This window comes from Mastomys coucha, unplaced genomic scaffold, assembly GCF_008632895.1.
Source record: "Mastomys coucha isolate ucsf_1 unplaced genomic scaffold, UCSF_Mcou_1 pScaffold9, whole genome shotgun sequence".
Taxonomy (NCBI): domain Eukaryota; kingdom Metazoa; phylum Chordata; class Mammalia; order Rodentia; family Muridae; genus Mastomys; species Mastomys coucha.
Window position 1 is genome coordinate 109,123,867 of NW_022196915.1, and position 13,944 is coordinate 109,137,810.

Genomic DNA, 13,944 nt, shown 5'->3' on the forward strand with positions numbered 1-13,944 from the left:
GCTGTCCTGGAACTCTGTAGACCAGGCTGGCCTCGAACTCAGAAATCTACCTGCCTCTGCCTCTCAAGGGCTGGGATTAAAGGCATGTGCCACCACCGCCCCGGCCTCCTTGTTTCTTATACCCTCTGAGTTTGTGGATTGCAACATGATTGCCTTTTACCTTACAGCTAATATCCACTTATAAGTGAGTACATAGCATGCTTGTCTTTCTGTGTCTTTGTTACTTCACTCTGGATAATTTTTGTTTTCTAGTTTCATCCATTTGCCTGCAAATTTCATGATGTCACTTTTCAAACAGCTGAGTAATATTCCGTTGTGTAAATACTATATTTTCTTTATCTATTCTTTGATTAAAGGACATATAGGTGGTTTCCAGTTTCTGGCTATTATGAGTAAGGCTGGTATGAACACAATTGAGCAGGTAAGTATCCCTTTGTAGGATGGAGCATCCACTGGTGTATGCACAACAGTGGTACAGCTATGTTTTGAGGAAGACCAATTCCAATTTTTCTGAGAAAGCACCAAGATACTGCTTATTATCACTTTTGGATTATTGCTTAGGCCTGGAAGATTCATCTTTTTTTAAATTACACAATCCTTACCATGGAACCAGGAAGTATGATGCCACTTACAGCATACCTTCCTGTCGAGTATCTTCAAAAACATTTCCCACTCTGATCTGTAAAGTACTAACAAATGCTATTGCTAGGGCATATCAAATTAAACTTTCAGTTTAATGAAGATCAAATTGATAATCTCATTAAATTAATAAACCCAGAAAATGAGATTCCATTTTCTGGAATAAACAACAAGGCTAAAGAATAACAAAACTTGTAGATTCATGGCAAACTTCCAACATTTAATGTAAACACTTGTTTTGCTTTCTTTCCTTCTTTCTTTTTCTCTCTCTTTCTTTCTCTCTTTTTTCTTTTTTTAAGATAAAGTTTCTCTGTATAGCCCTATCTGTGTTAGAAATTGCTCTGTAGAGCAGTCTGGCGTCTAACTCAGAGATATACCTTCCTTTGCCTCTCAATTGTTGGGATTAAAGGCCTACACCACCACCACCTGAAGTAAACATTTACCTTAATGTTTTATATTAACAGTTCTAGCTGGTAATTAAAGTAGCCATAATAGTAAAGGACAGAATAATTGAACCCTATGATATTGGGTCCCCAAATTTTTGGTATTGTCTGTGATGATGCTTAACAAGAACATTTTGCCCGATTGAGAATACTATGCTAACAAAAATATTTCTTAGAAAAAGTCCAGAAAACCATGACTACACAATGAACAGAATAATTTTATGAAAACCGAGAGGAAGTAATGTGATTGCAAATATGTATCTTACTTCTAAGTTTCAATGAGAAAACAACAATCTTAATGTTACAAAGACAGATTTTTCTCTTAATAGTTGCAAAACAGTTGATGCAGCTGAATGATTGGGGATTTATTTGTCTTATGATGGCAGGTGAGTTTTGGAGCTGAGCTGACCCAAGAACCCTGTCTCCACTTCTATAGAAATACAATGCTCACATTGTGGCTTTAGACCACAGGCAAGCCCACTTATATCAAAGATGTTTCCATCATGGGCTTTTTGTTTGTTTGTTTTATTTTTACTTTTGTTTTTTGTTTTTGTTTTTGCTTTTGTCTTTGGGTTTTTTTGTAATGTAGACATGGGAAAAATTTATGTAAAAAATGCATTGTCTCACAAGCTTTTAATCACAGAGACAGAGACAGAATCGCCACAATTTAAGATCATCCTGGTGTACATAGGAGGTTGAGGCCATATAGTACTACAAAGTCTTAAATGAACAAACAAAATATCCAAAGTTACAGTGGCTTTTATTTGCTAGGTCTCTTTTGGTTTCAAAAATGATAATGTCTACATGGGGAAATGGATCTATTAAATACTTGTAATGTTCATATACAAATCCTGGAGAGTAAGTAATACGTGCTCCCCCAAAGTTGCAGTTTCATGTACTTAGTGGTCATATGAAAAACAGTCTCCAGACTTTAAATTCACTGAGTAATTTGTATTTTCAGAATTGCCTCCTCTATTCACCCAGGGTGTTCACTGGGTTACTCTGACAGAGGAGCTGTCAAGGCTAGCAAATGCACGTAAGTCCTTCGTTTCATTGTGGACCTGGTATCTCCTGCACCTCTACTTACTAGTGTTTTACATGCAAAAGAACAAAAAGAAAAGAAAAACTGTGTTGTGTTGGTCTTCCTATCTTGTTCAATAAGACCTGGCTGATTCACCGGAAGCCTCTTATATGTGTTACATTTATATTGTTGGGATCAAATACCTGGCAGAAACAACATAAGAGCAGGATGTTTGGCTTGCTAATTCTGAGGGCACAGTCCTTGCTTGTTTGGCCAGTCTCCTAGACAGAACATCTGTTTTCTAGAATATGTCATGAAGAAGAGCTCGTCATTACATGATTGATATGGAAGGAGAAAGGAAATAGTCAGAGAGGAAAACACCCCAAGGACAAGTCCCCAAGGAGTACTTAAGCCCTCTGAGCTCCATTTCTAGGTGTCTACAAACTTTAAATAATTTAGTAGTAGTAGCAGTAGCAGTACTACCTATACACATACTGCTACTGCTACTACTACTACTACTACTACTACTACTACTACTACTACTACTACTACTATTATTAATGTGTGTGTGGTATGTGCATATCCCTGCAGATGCTGGAAAATAGCATCAGGTTCCTTAGAGTTGGAGTTAAAAGTGGTTGTGAACAGCCAGAAATGGGTGTTGGAAACTAAACATGGATCCTCTGGAAGAACAGCATGTGTTCTTAACCACTGATCAATCTCTCCAGTCTTCTACAAACTTTCAACATATCATCACCTTCTGGAGACCAAACATTCTTTTTTTTTTTTTTTTTTTTTTTTTTTTTTTTTTTTTTTTTTAGATATTTTCTTTATTTACATGTCATGATTTTTCTTTACCCAGTTTCCCCTCCCAGGAACAAACAAACAAACAAAAACAACAAGAACAAACCCCTGTTGGTTCCCCCCTCCCCATGCTTGCCACCCCACCCTCTCCCACTTATTGGCCCTGGCATTCCCCTACACTGGGGCACAGAACTTTCACAGGACAAAGGACCTCTCTTCCCATTGATGATTGATTTGCAATCCTCTCCTATACACATGCTGCCAGAACAATCAGTCCTACCATGTATAATCCTTGGTTGGTGGTTGTGTCCCTAGGAGCTCTGAGGGTACTAGTTAGTTCATATTGTTGTTCGTCCTAGGGGGCTGCAAACCCTTCGGCTCCATTGGTCCTTTCTCTAACTCCTTCATTGGGGACCCTGTACTCAGTTCAATGGATGGCTGTGAGCCTCTACATCTGTATTAAGTACCTGAGATACAGATGTATCTCAGGTACTGAGACCAAGCATTCTTATGGGCATTATTATATATTAAAACCAGATTTCCTCTACTTAAACCATTTATTCTTTAGTCTAAAGTTTTCTCTGTAGGTATTAAAGCAACCTAACTTCCAAGAAACTGAAGCTTGTGAATTTCTCCCCATACCTCTCTTATCATCATCCACACCAACTCATAATTAGCTGTTGAACACCTGGACCTGTGTAGGGTTATTTCGCACCTCAGTTACTGTGACCAACTTGTCTGTGGAGAAACAAGTACCCTCTCAGAATCACCAACTCCCTTCTACAGAAAAGCATTTACTAGAAATATCAGACAATGAGTGATATTTGGACATTTATCTTAATCTGGGGATCTGTTCTAAGGAAATAAACTAAAATTTAATACAAACTGTGAACGTTTTGCTTTACTATCTGTTTTGCACAGAGAAAACTTTTTAGCTTTTAAATCCTTTTAATGATACTGTTATAAAAATTGCAATAAGGATAATCACATGCAAATAAGCATGAGATTATTTTGCTTTTGTATTACATTATGAAAATAGCAGCTTTTAAACTTGTACTTTTCTCTGTGCAATGCTAACACCATTCAGCACATCTCAGAGTGCCCTAGTCTTAATGTTTATTGCTTATCAGTTCTTTATGTAGACCAAGAATAATGTATATATATTGATGGTTTTAGTATGCCATACTTGTTTTTCTGGTTAGGTCTTGAAGTTCGTTGTATATGACACATACACTATATATAGTGTTTTCAGAGATGACTTCTAGGAAATCCAAAGTCATCTTAGAAAGTAACTTTGGGGACATATATTTAAGGATTCCACATTGCTAACCAAATGTGGAAGAGCCTGATTTTATATAATTAGCTTGCAAAATAGCTAACACAAAAGTGAACAGCAGTTATTGTTGAAGTAATTGGTGATAAATTTGGAGAGATAAACCAACTTTGTCTCTCCCACATTTCTGCATTAAATTATGCAAAATCTTAGAAAGATTTAAAATCACTATTATAATTTGGGGCATAGCATGAGAAAATAAATAATGGCCTCTTACAAAAATTTTAAGCACATTGGGTGTATAAATTATACTTCTAATAGACAGCACTTTTATCTATACTAAATTTATTCATTAAAATATCTTCTCTGTCATGCAGCTATACATAATTTTTTTGCAATCTAGTGAGTAAAGACTAGATATAAGAAAATGGACATTGTCATTAAGAACTTTAATGTCTTAATGGGAAACTATTAACAATAAAGGATGCCAAGAGGGTACAGAAACTGTATACTTCCTCTTATCTGGTGTGAATAAACCAATAAATTTTCTAAAATTATTACCCTACCCCTGAATTTTATTAATAAACTATATTAGTAAAATATATCCTACAAAATTATAGATAGATATAAAATTAATGATTAATAATTTTACTTAACATGACTTTAATATGTATTGGTCAAATTTAATGCTGGCACTCATTAAAACTCCAAGATCAACTCAAAAGGAGGAGTCACTTACTTCAGCTCATGTTTTCAGAGGTATTGGCTCATCTGAAGAATTACAGAATAACAGAACATGTTCACATATCATAGTGAATAGGGCACAGAAAAATGGAATACAGGAAGAGTGTATGCAAGACATACCTCCAAGGACACATTGAAGGTGACCAACTTTCTTCAAGTAAGCCTCATTCCCAACTTTTCATCAACATATTTTAAAGGCTTAAGTCATCTAATCAAAGGGTTGGTTCATTAATCGAACCCCCTCTGAAAATGTGGTCCTAGACACACCGAAGGGTATTTTATTGATCTAGTCAGTTAGATTACTATTATAATCAATACTCCTGACATGAAAATTGAAGTGGGAAGAGCTCAATGTAAGTGGACAGGGAGTCACCAGGTAGGTTTGGTGAGAATGCTTCAATGTGAGACTTCCTAATTTTCATCTATTGTTATCATTTGGCAAGGCACTGAATGCAAATTGATTTTATAAATACAGCTGATGACAAAGAAATCCTTAACCTTTTATGAAAAGGGACTCTCTTTCTTTATATACAAAGAAAGAGACAAATGAACTCAAAACATCAACACTAAATTTTACACTTGATCTTAGCCAAAAGTCCGAGAAGCGATGACACTAAATTTTAAAATGCATCAATAACCCAAAAATAAGTGAAGTATATTATCCAGAAGCCTTGGGAAATGTCCATGCCGGAGCCATGAGACTCAGGACCTGATTGTGGAGAAAATCAAAGGGGCAGAGAGAAATCTATTTCCTAGGGAGAAATAATATTTTAAAAATAAAGAACCCATGTCTTTAAACAGAAGAATGGATACAGCAAATGTGTCACATTTATACAATGGAGTACTACTCAGCTATTAAAAAAAAAAAAGAATTCGTGAAATTCTTAGGCAAATGGATGGAACTAGAAAATATCCTGAGTGAAGTAACTCAATAACAAAAGAGTACTCATTGTATACACTCATTGATAAGTGGATATTAGCCTAAAAACTCAGAATATCCAAGATACAGACCACATGAAGCTCAAGAAGAAGGAAGACCAAAATGTGGGTGCTTCAGTCCTTCTTAGAAGGGGGAACAAAATACTCAAGGAGGGAATATGGAGACCAAGTGTGGAGCAGATACTGAAGGAAAGGCCATCCAGAGACTGCCCCACCTGGGGATCTATCCCATATACAGACACTGAATCCAGACACTATTGTGGATGCCAAGAAGTGCTTGTTGACAGTAACCTGATATAACTGTGTCCTGAGAGGTTCTCTCAGGGCCTGGTAAATACAGCGGTAGATGCTCACAGCCAACCATTGGACTGAGCATGGGGTCTCCAATGCAGGAATTAGAGAAAGGACTGAAGGGGCTGAAGGGATTTGCAACCTATAGGAAGAACAGTAATATCAACCAACTAGACCCTCCAGAGTTCCCAGGCACTAAATCACCAACCACAGAGTACACATAGAGGGTTCAATGGCTCCAGCCACATATGTAGCAGAGTATGGCCTTGTTGGACTTCAATGGGAGGAGAGGCCCTTGCTCCTGGGAAGGATCCATGCCCCAATGCAGGATAATGCCAGTGTGGGGAGTTGAGAGTGGGTGGGCAGGTGGGTGAGCACCCTCATAGTAGTAGGGGGAGAGAGGATGGGATAGGGTGTTTCTGGAAGGGAAACTGGGAAAGGGGATAACATTGAATTGTAAATAGATGAAATATCCAATAAAAAATGGAATAAAAATAAAGGGTTTAGCTAAAATGCCCAGTATAGTCATTTATACTCTGTGTCCTTAAAATATGTTTTAAAGGGATGAGAAGGAACTGGAGAAGAGGGCAGAGGAGGTGAAGGAAAATGATAGGAGGGGATTTCATGAATGAGGTTGTCAGGATTTCATCCTGTTCAATTATAAAATGGTCCAAAATTAATCAGATGCAGTACACAGAGCATTTAATGAAATAAACTTGACACTTTATTAACAAGTTTTACTTTGTGGATAAAATATCCAAAAATCAAAATTCCAGGCATATACAGATGTGATAACACAAGCTTATAGTGTAGGCACTCAGGAGGCAAATGCCTAAGAGTCTCTGCAAGTCCAGGAGTCTTTGCCTACAGGACTACCTGGTGAGTAGTGATCCTTTCTCAAAACAAACAAATTAAAGTCACTCACATAGATATTATATATGTAACCTACTCTTATGTCTATAATATTGATGTGAAAAATGAGATGTAACTCAGAGTATGAAGAGTATAAACCTATCAGTATATTTTTTAACCTCAGAAGTCAGTAAGGTGCTCAGCAAGAGAAGGGACAAAGATATGAGCCCCAAAGATGCTATGACACTTCCTATCTTGAGTCACTTGTTGACACTGTATCTCCTCATTTCTCTGTCTGCCCAAGGACAATTAGACTTGTTCTTTGGAGAAATGCTGAGTTCATCCCTACTGAAAATTGGGATGTAGGTAGTGCTGTGACAATGCCTATGATTTTCATCAGTTTACTGATGAAATTTAGTTTTCTGAACTCCCTCAGTATTATAATGCTCCGAGACCATACTTCTTGTGGCAACTGGTATATAAATTTCTATAATGGCCATGCTAAAATGGAGCTCTACTCTGCCTAAACATTATGTGTTATATTAGAACAGAGCAGATGAAGTACGTGGGTCTAAAATAGGGAATCTCTGATTGCACAAAGGAAGAAGACAGCAAGTCATTCTATCTCTTGCACCTCTATTAGTAGTTCAGATGAAAATCATCATAGAAAGGACAAATGATAGCTTTATAGGGACTCAGATATCCTCTAACTCTACCTTCTTAGATGATGCTTAAGAAAGCATCAAGAGAAAAGGTAAAGAACATCAAATGAACAATTACTTCCTAATTAATGGATAACTATCATATTAATATTCCTTGCTGAGAGTAGCAAAACTTTCATAGATGGAAATCTTGAATGGTCTTTTTATCAGCTTGCCAAACAGTCATGCTGAACTGCCCATACTTGCTAGATTTACCCTGTTAAAGTATACATGACATATCCAAATCTTTCCATCATTATTAAAGTGGTCAGATACCCACTTGATGCAGAGACCCCAGAGAGGAATTATTCTTCACTTCCTAAGACATTTTGAAGTTTGGAGTCACATGAGTTCTTGCTGTTAAATATGTGTGTTTCAGGCCAGACTCTAGAATCTCTGATCCGTGATCCAGAACCTCCAATCAGGAATGTTGCATAGTCCTTGGCAATTCTTAACATTCTGTACCCAGAAAACACTATAATACTGGTGTTTACTCATGTGATTACCTGCTCTCTTTGGATCAAACATTCAGGTAAGTGAAGATCTGTAAACAAGATGACAGATACACATCTTCATGACCTTCGTGTGGATTCTTTGAGTGCACTCTTGAGAAGAGATAGTATGGGTATGATATGAAGGTCAATGTTTTTTAATTTGTTACCATAATCTAACTATTCAATATTAATCAGACACATTTTCACTGCATATGTTTTATCACCAGTAAAACTGACATCTAATCCAAACCTTCCCCCAGCCCCAAATATTGTTAGACAGAAAAGACTGAAAAAAAAGTGGTTTGTTGTTAGAGATTTCTCTCCTTGAACTAATTTGATCATTTCTAAGCTTATATCTATGAGGATTAATTATAACCAGCATGATTCACAGAAAATTAAAAATTTAGCCCAAATAACATAGTTTTGTTTGTGAGGAGAGGGAAGAAAATATTTTCCTTAATATAATATACATAGTTTTTGGAAAAAATATATATATATATAGTTTTGCCATTTTAATACCTTGGATGCTGTCTCTCAGAGTTTATGATGAGAAAATACATTATTATTATATGTGGATAAGTTAATAGTTAAGTTATATCAGCAATAAACTTTATTAAATAATATATTGGTGCACCTTACTACTAAGATTGTAGTCTACCATTTTCGGATAGCTCCTATGAGCTCCATGAAAAATGGAGGACTCCCTTTTCTTAGCAGGGTTCCCTCTTCTCTGATCCGTGATCCAGAACCTCCAATCAGGAATGTTGCATAATCCTTGGCAAATTTACAAGTTTAACTTCCTCTTTCCTAATAAGAACCTATAAGAACCTGCTCAGCAAGTACCTAGAATTCCTGGAATGCCTCTCCATACAAATTAGGCCAATGAAACTCAACCCATTGAAACTTTATCCTAATAAAAACCCCTTCCCAATATCCAAGGTTTATATATAGCTCTAGTTTGTCCTGAAAAAAAAAGTATATGCATATAAGCCCATACTAAATAAAGTTACATGCACAGCTAAGATCAGCTAAGTGAGTTGTGATATTAAAACCCTTCTCCATTCTCTAACACCTATTACACTCAACTCCCAGCCAGACTGTAATCCTGAAGAACCCACCCATTCTTGACTTATATTCATCCTTTCAGCCCAGTGTGCAACATTTGGACACCCTGACAGGGAAGAAACAAAAGACATGGAACCATAGCTGACCCTGACATGCAAACCACAATATATTATAACCATTTTTTATGTAAGCAGCTTACATAGGCAGTTGATAGAGATAAGAAGGGCTTATAAAATAATGTTATCTAACTACATGGTAAGTTTTCTGTTAAATTTTAACTAGTCTCTTATTGTAAATTAGCTGAAATTAGTTGTTTCTGAGTTTGGGGGTGTAAGAGTTTGTGGTTTCTGAAGGTTCTATGCCCTAGTGTAGGGGGATGCCAGGGCCAGTAAGCTGGAAAGGGTGGGGTGGTAAGCAGGGGGAGGGGGGAGGGAATAGGGGTTTGTTTTTGTTTTTGTTTTTTGTCTGTTTTATTTTATTTCTATTTTTTCGGAGGAGAAACTGGGAAAGGAGATATCTATGACATGTAAATAAAAATATTTAATAAAAAATAAATTAATTAAAAAAAGAGTTTGTGGTTTGATTCTGCATTATAACCAACACAAAAGCCTTACCAGTACAAATGGAAGAGACTCTGGCCAGCTTGAGCATGATGAGAATGCCTCTGGCAGATCCTTTCCTTCTTTCCTTCTGTATTGTTAAAATCCTTTAGATTGCATTCTTAAACCTAGACCCCTAGGTCCATTTCCTTTTTGGGCTACTTCCTCCTCCTGAGGCTGACTACCAAGGTCCAGCTATTGGAGTACAGCAAACAAAAACCCTCTTGTTTTACCTAATTAACATGCCCAATCAAAGCATACTACTACATTCTAGACCATTCAAACACATTTCCTCCTCTTAAAAATTACACATGCAAAGTCATTTGCTGCTGTTTTTCTTCCTGAGTCAGAGCAACACTTTAATATTTCTTCCCCTGTTAATAAAGAATCTTTCTGTGAAAACAGATGTTTGGGTGTGGTTTGTGCCTAATCTTGGTTTCTAGGAGAGAATCCCCACTGTACAAGGATCTCCTTCACACACTTTATTAATTACTTAATAGAACATGTCTTGTAGAAAAGAAAATCTGACCCTAAGTACATACCTCCATAAATATTTTAAAGAGGTTTCCAGAGTTCACTTTAATAACTATGTACTAAATTATAGACCTGCCACCAGACTATAAGGTTACTTTTATCTTCACAATTCTTGGGTATTATGTTTGGACACAATGGTTTTATCTTATTTGACATCCAGGCTTCTGAACAAAATAAAGTGTCATTGTACACAGGTCTTCCCTTCTCTAGTTTTTCAGCACAGGTAGCACTGTATTGTAATAGAGCAACCTATTCAAAACATTCTAGAACTAAGTAGAGGTGAGACAAGCTCAACAGTTCTCTCCCTCTAGAAGCTCTGCCAGCATTGACTACAACATATCATGAGTCTCAGAATCTTGAAGTTTGGAGAAAAAAATCAGAAGTAAACGAAAGACTCAAGTTTTTCAGTAGAGAAGAGAGGATTCTGCTGTTACCTCTGGGCCCTTTTTAGTTATTTTCACACTTTAAAGTAACCATTCTCTTCTTACTAAGTAAGTGGTTGAAATAGCATAACTCTTCATTTCACTTTAGAAACAGAACATTCTCTCACAGTGGGTTTGTGTTATATAAATGGTCTGAAAGAGAAAATAAAGTTGATGTAAAGCCATTAAGTCAAGTCATTAAAGTGGCAGCATATGGTGCCAGTGACAGGGAGGCAGGGGATATTCCTGAGAGGGGAAAGAAGCCCGCAGGACAAATGGAACCTAGTTTGGTCCCTATTTTAAAGTGCTAAAATGTTCTGGTTAGATAACACAGCTGAGATTAGCCACTTCAACCCCAAATATGCTTCTTTCTCTTGGGTGCAAACAGCAAAGCAAAGCAAAGTGTTTTATTTTTTTAAAAAAGAGATATGCATATATGCATGTAACAATAAATAATGAAAAAGGAGGTCACAATTTAAAAGATAAGAAAGAGGACTATATGAGAGAGTTTTGAAAAGGAAAGTGTGTGATGTAATTAAATTATAAAAATTGTTTTTAAAAAGACAATAACATTTGTTTATTTACAAAATAAGCAACAGTTAAAATATTCTTTTGTGGCCTATACTAAATAAATCCTGGGAAGATAATCATAGTTCAGATTCTTTTAAAAAAAACTATTCTTGGTTGGCGAGATGGCTCAACGGGTAAGAGCACTGACTGCTCATCCAAAGATCCTGAGTTCAAATCCCAGTAACCACATGGTGGCTCACAACCACCCATAATGAGATCTGATGCCCTCTTCTGGTGTGTCTGAAGACAGCTACAGTGTACTTAATGTATAATAATAAATAAATTTATAAAAAGAAAAACTATTCTCTATATTTTTTAGACTTATTTATTTTTATGTGTATAGGTATTTTGCTTGCATTCATGTATATTCACCACATGCATGAGGTCAGAAGAGGACATTAGATATCCTGGAACTGGAGTTCTGAATGTTTGTGAGCTGAAAAATGAACTCAGATCCTCTGAAAGAGCAACAATTGCTCCTACACATGAAATAACTTCTCTAGCCCTCAATGTAGTGTTCAGTTCAAAATCTAGCTTCATTGCTTATCAGCTTGGCTATTTGGACAGGTCAATCCCTGTCAATTTCAACATTCTCTTCTACAGAATAAAGGTGATAGCAACACTCTGCTCACTAGATCATTGGACACTGTATTGCAGATAATGCACAAACAGAGCAGACTTGTCAAAGATGAGAACTGGTGATAAGTTATCAAACGTGCTCATTTTCAGTAATCTGTGGATAGGGATAAAGAGTAAGGAAATGTGACAAGAACTGACTTAAGAAAATCAATGTGGGATTTTAAACTAACCCTGCATATGTAAAAATGCTAAATTTAAATAGTGACTGTGCTTGGGCTTTGTCTTCTATTTTAATAATGCCATTGTTCATTTTGGGTATTATTTTAGTGGTGTATCTTTATGAGAATCTGGGAGTCCTATTTTCATGGGAACATGACTTTTTAGATGTAAAGATATTATCTTTGTTATATTTTGTTACTTTGAGAATCATTCAGGATGGTATTGTTATAACAGCATTTTATTAATTGCCTAATTTCCCATGATAGCCTTCCAAACTACATGGAGACAATTACTATGGCAACATACTTTCATCCTTTTCTCTTGGCACCTCCAATAAAATGTACCCAACATGTTAAAAAGAAAATTGAAATCAAGGGCTTTCAAAATTGAATTTTAAAAAAGAGAAGATATACCCAAGCTTTGGATTCTGAGTATAGAATTCCCTAGGAGCAAAGTCCCCTCAATATTTGACTTGAATGATTTGATCTGAAGTATTGATGGCTTTAAATTCATGACCATTTACTCATTCAAACTGCCCCCCATCTTGACTCTTTTTGTCTCTCTCTGTCTCTTTCTCTCTCTGTTGATGAATCTAGGTTAAATGAAAAAAAAAACAAGTTAATTTTTAAATAGTAACATGTCATTTGCTTATCTGAACAATTCTATGGTACCTAATGCAATCTCACATATGTAAAACTGATTATACCTTGAAGAGTGCATGTAAAAAACTCAGGTGACATCAGATGCTGGAGAGGTTGTGGAGAAAGAGGAATACTCCTTCATTGCTGGTGGGATTGCAAACTTGTAGAACCACTCTGGAAATCAGTTTGGCAGTTCCTCAGGAAATTGGACATAGTACTACCAGAGGATCCAGCTATACCACTCCTGGGCATATACCCAGAAGATGCTCCAACATGTAATAAGGACACATGCTCCACTATGTTCACAACAGCTTTATTTATAATAGCCAGAAACTGGAAACAACCCAGATGTCCTTCAACAGAGGAATGGATACAGAAAATGTGGCACATCTACACAATGGAGAACTACTTAGCTATTAAAAACAATGAATTTATGAAATTCTTAGGGAAATGGATGGATCTGGAGAATATCATCCTGAGTGAGGAAACCCAATCACAAAAGAACACACATGGTTTGCACTCTCTGATAAGTGGATATTAGCCCAGAAGATCAGAACACAAAAAGTACAATCCCCAAACTACAAGAAACTCAGGAAAAAGGAAGCCCAAAGTGTGGATAGTTAATTTCTTTTTAAAAAGGAGAACAAGGGCTGGCAAGATGGCTCAGCGGGTAAGAGCACTGACTGCTCTTCCAAAGGTCCTGAGTTCGATCCCAGCAACTACATGGTGGCTCACAACCACCCGAAATAAGATCGGATGCCCTCTTCTGGTGTGTCTGGAGACAGCTCCAGTGAATTATGCCAGAGAGAGCAGGCCGGAGAGCAGCCACACACATGATGGCTCACAGCCATCTGTACAATTACAGTGTACTCATACACATAAAATAAATAAAATAAATCTTAAAAATGGGAACAAAATACCCATGGAAGGAGTTGCAGAGACTAACTATGGATCACAGACTGAAGGAAGGACAATCCAGACTGATATAGCTGTCTCCTGAGAGGCTCTGACAGTGCCTGACTAATACAGAAGTAGAGGCTCATAGCCATCCATTGGACTGAGCGTAGGGTCCCCAGGGAAGGAGCTAGATAAAGGACCCAAGGAGCTGAAGGGT

At 36.8% G+C, this 13,944-nt stretch overlaps 1 protein-coding gene and 1 long non-coding RNA gene across 2 annotated transcripts in view; both read right to left on the reverse strand.

Annotated features, from left to right (window-relative positions):
* Window positions 1-13,944, reverse strand: part of Fgf14 (fibroblast growth factor 14) — a 669,954-nt gene that overhangs the window by 278,253 nt on the left and 377,757 nt on the right. The gene's annotated exons all lie outside the window — the stretch shown is intronic.
* Window positions 12,418-13,944, reverse strand: part of LOC116084632 — a 372,091-nt gene continuing 370,564 nt past the window's right edge. Inside the window, exon 3 of the long non-coding RNA XR_004116192.1 lies at window positions 12,418-12,781. This is a non-coding gene — a long non-coding RNA (uncharacterized LOC116084632). The remainder of the gene's footprint in view (window positions 12,782-13,944) is intronic.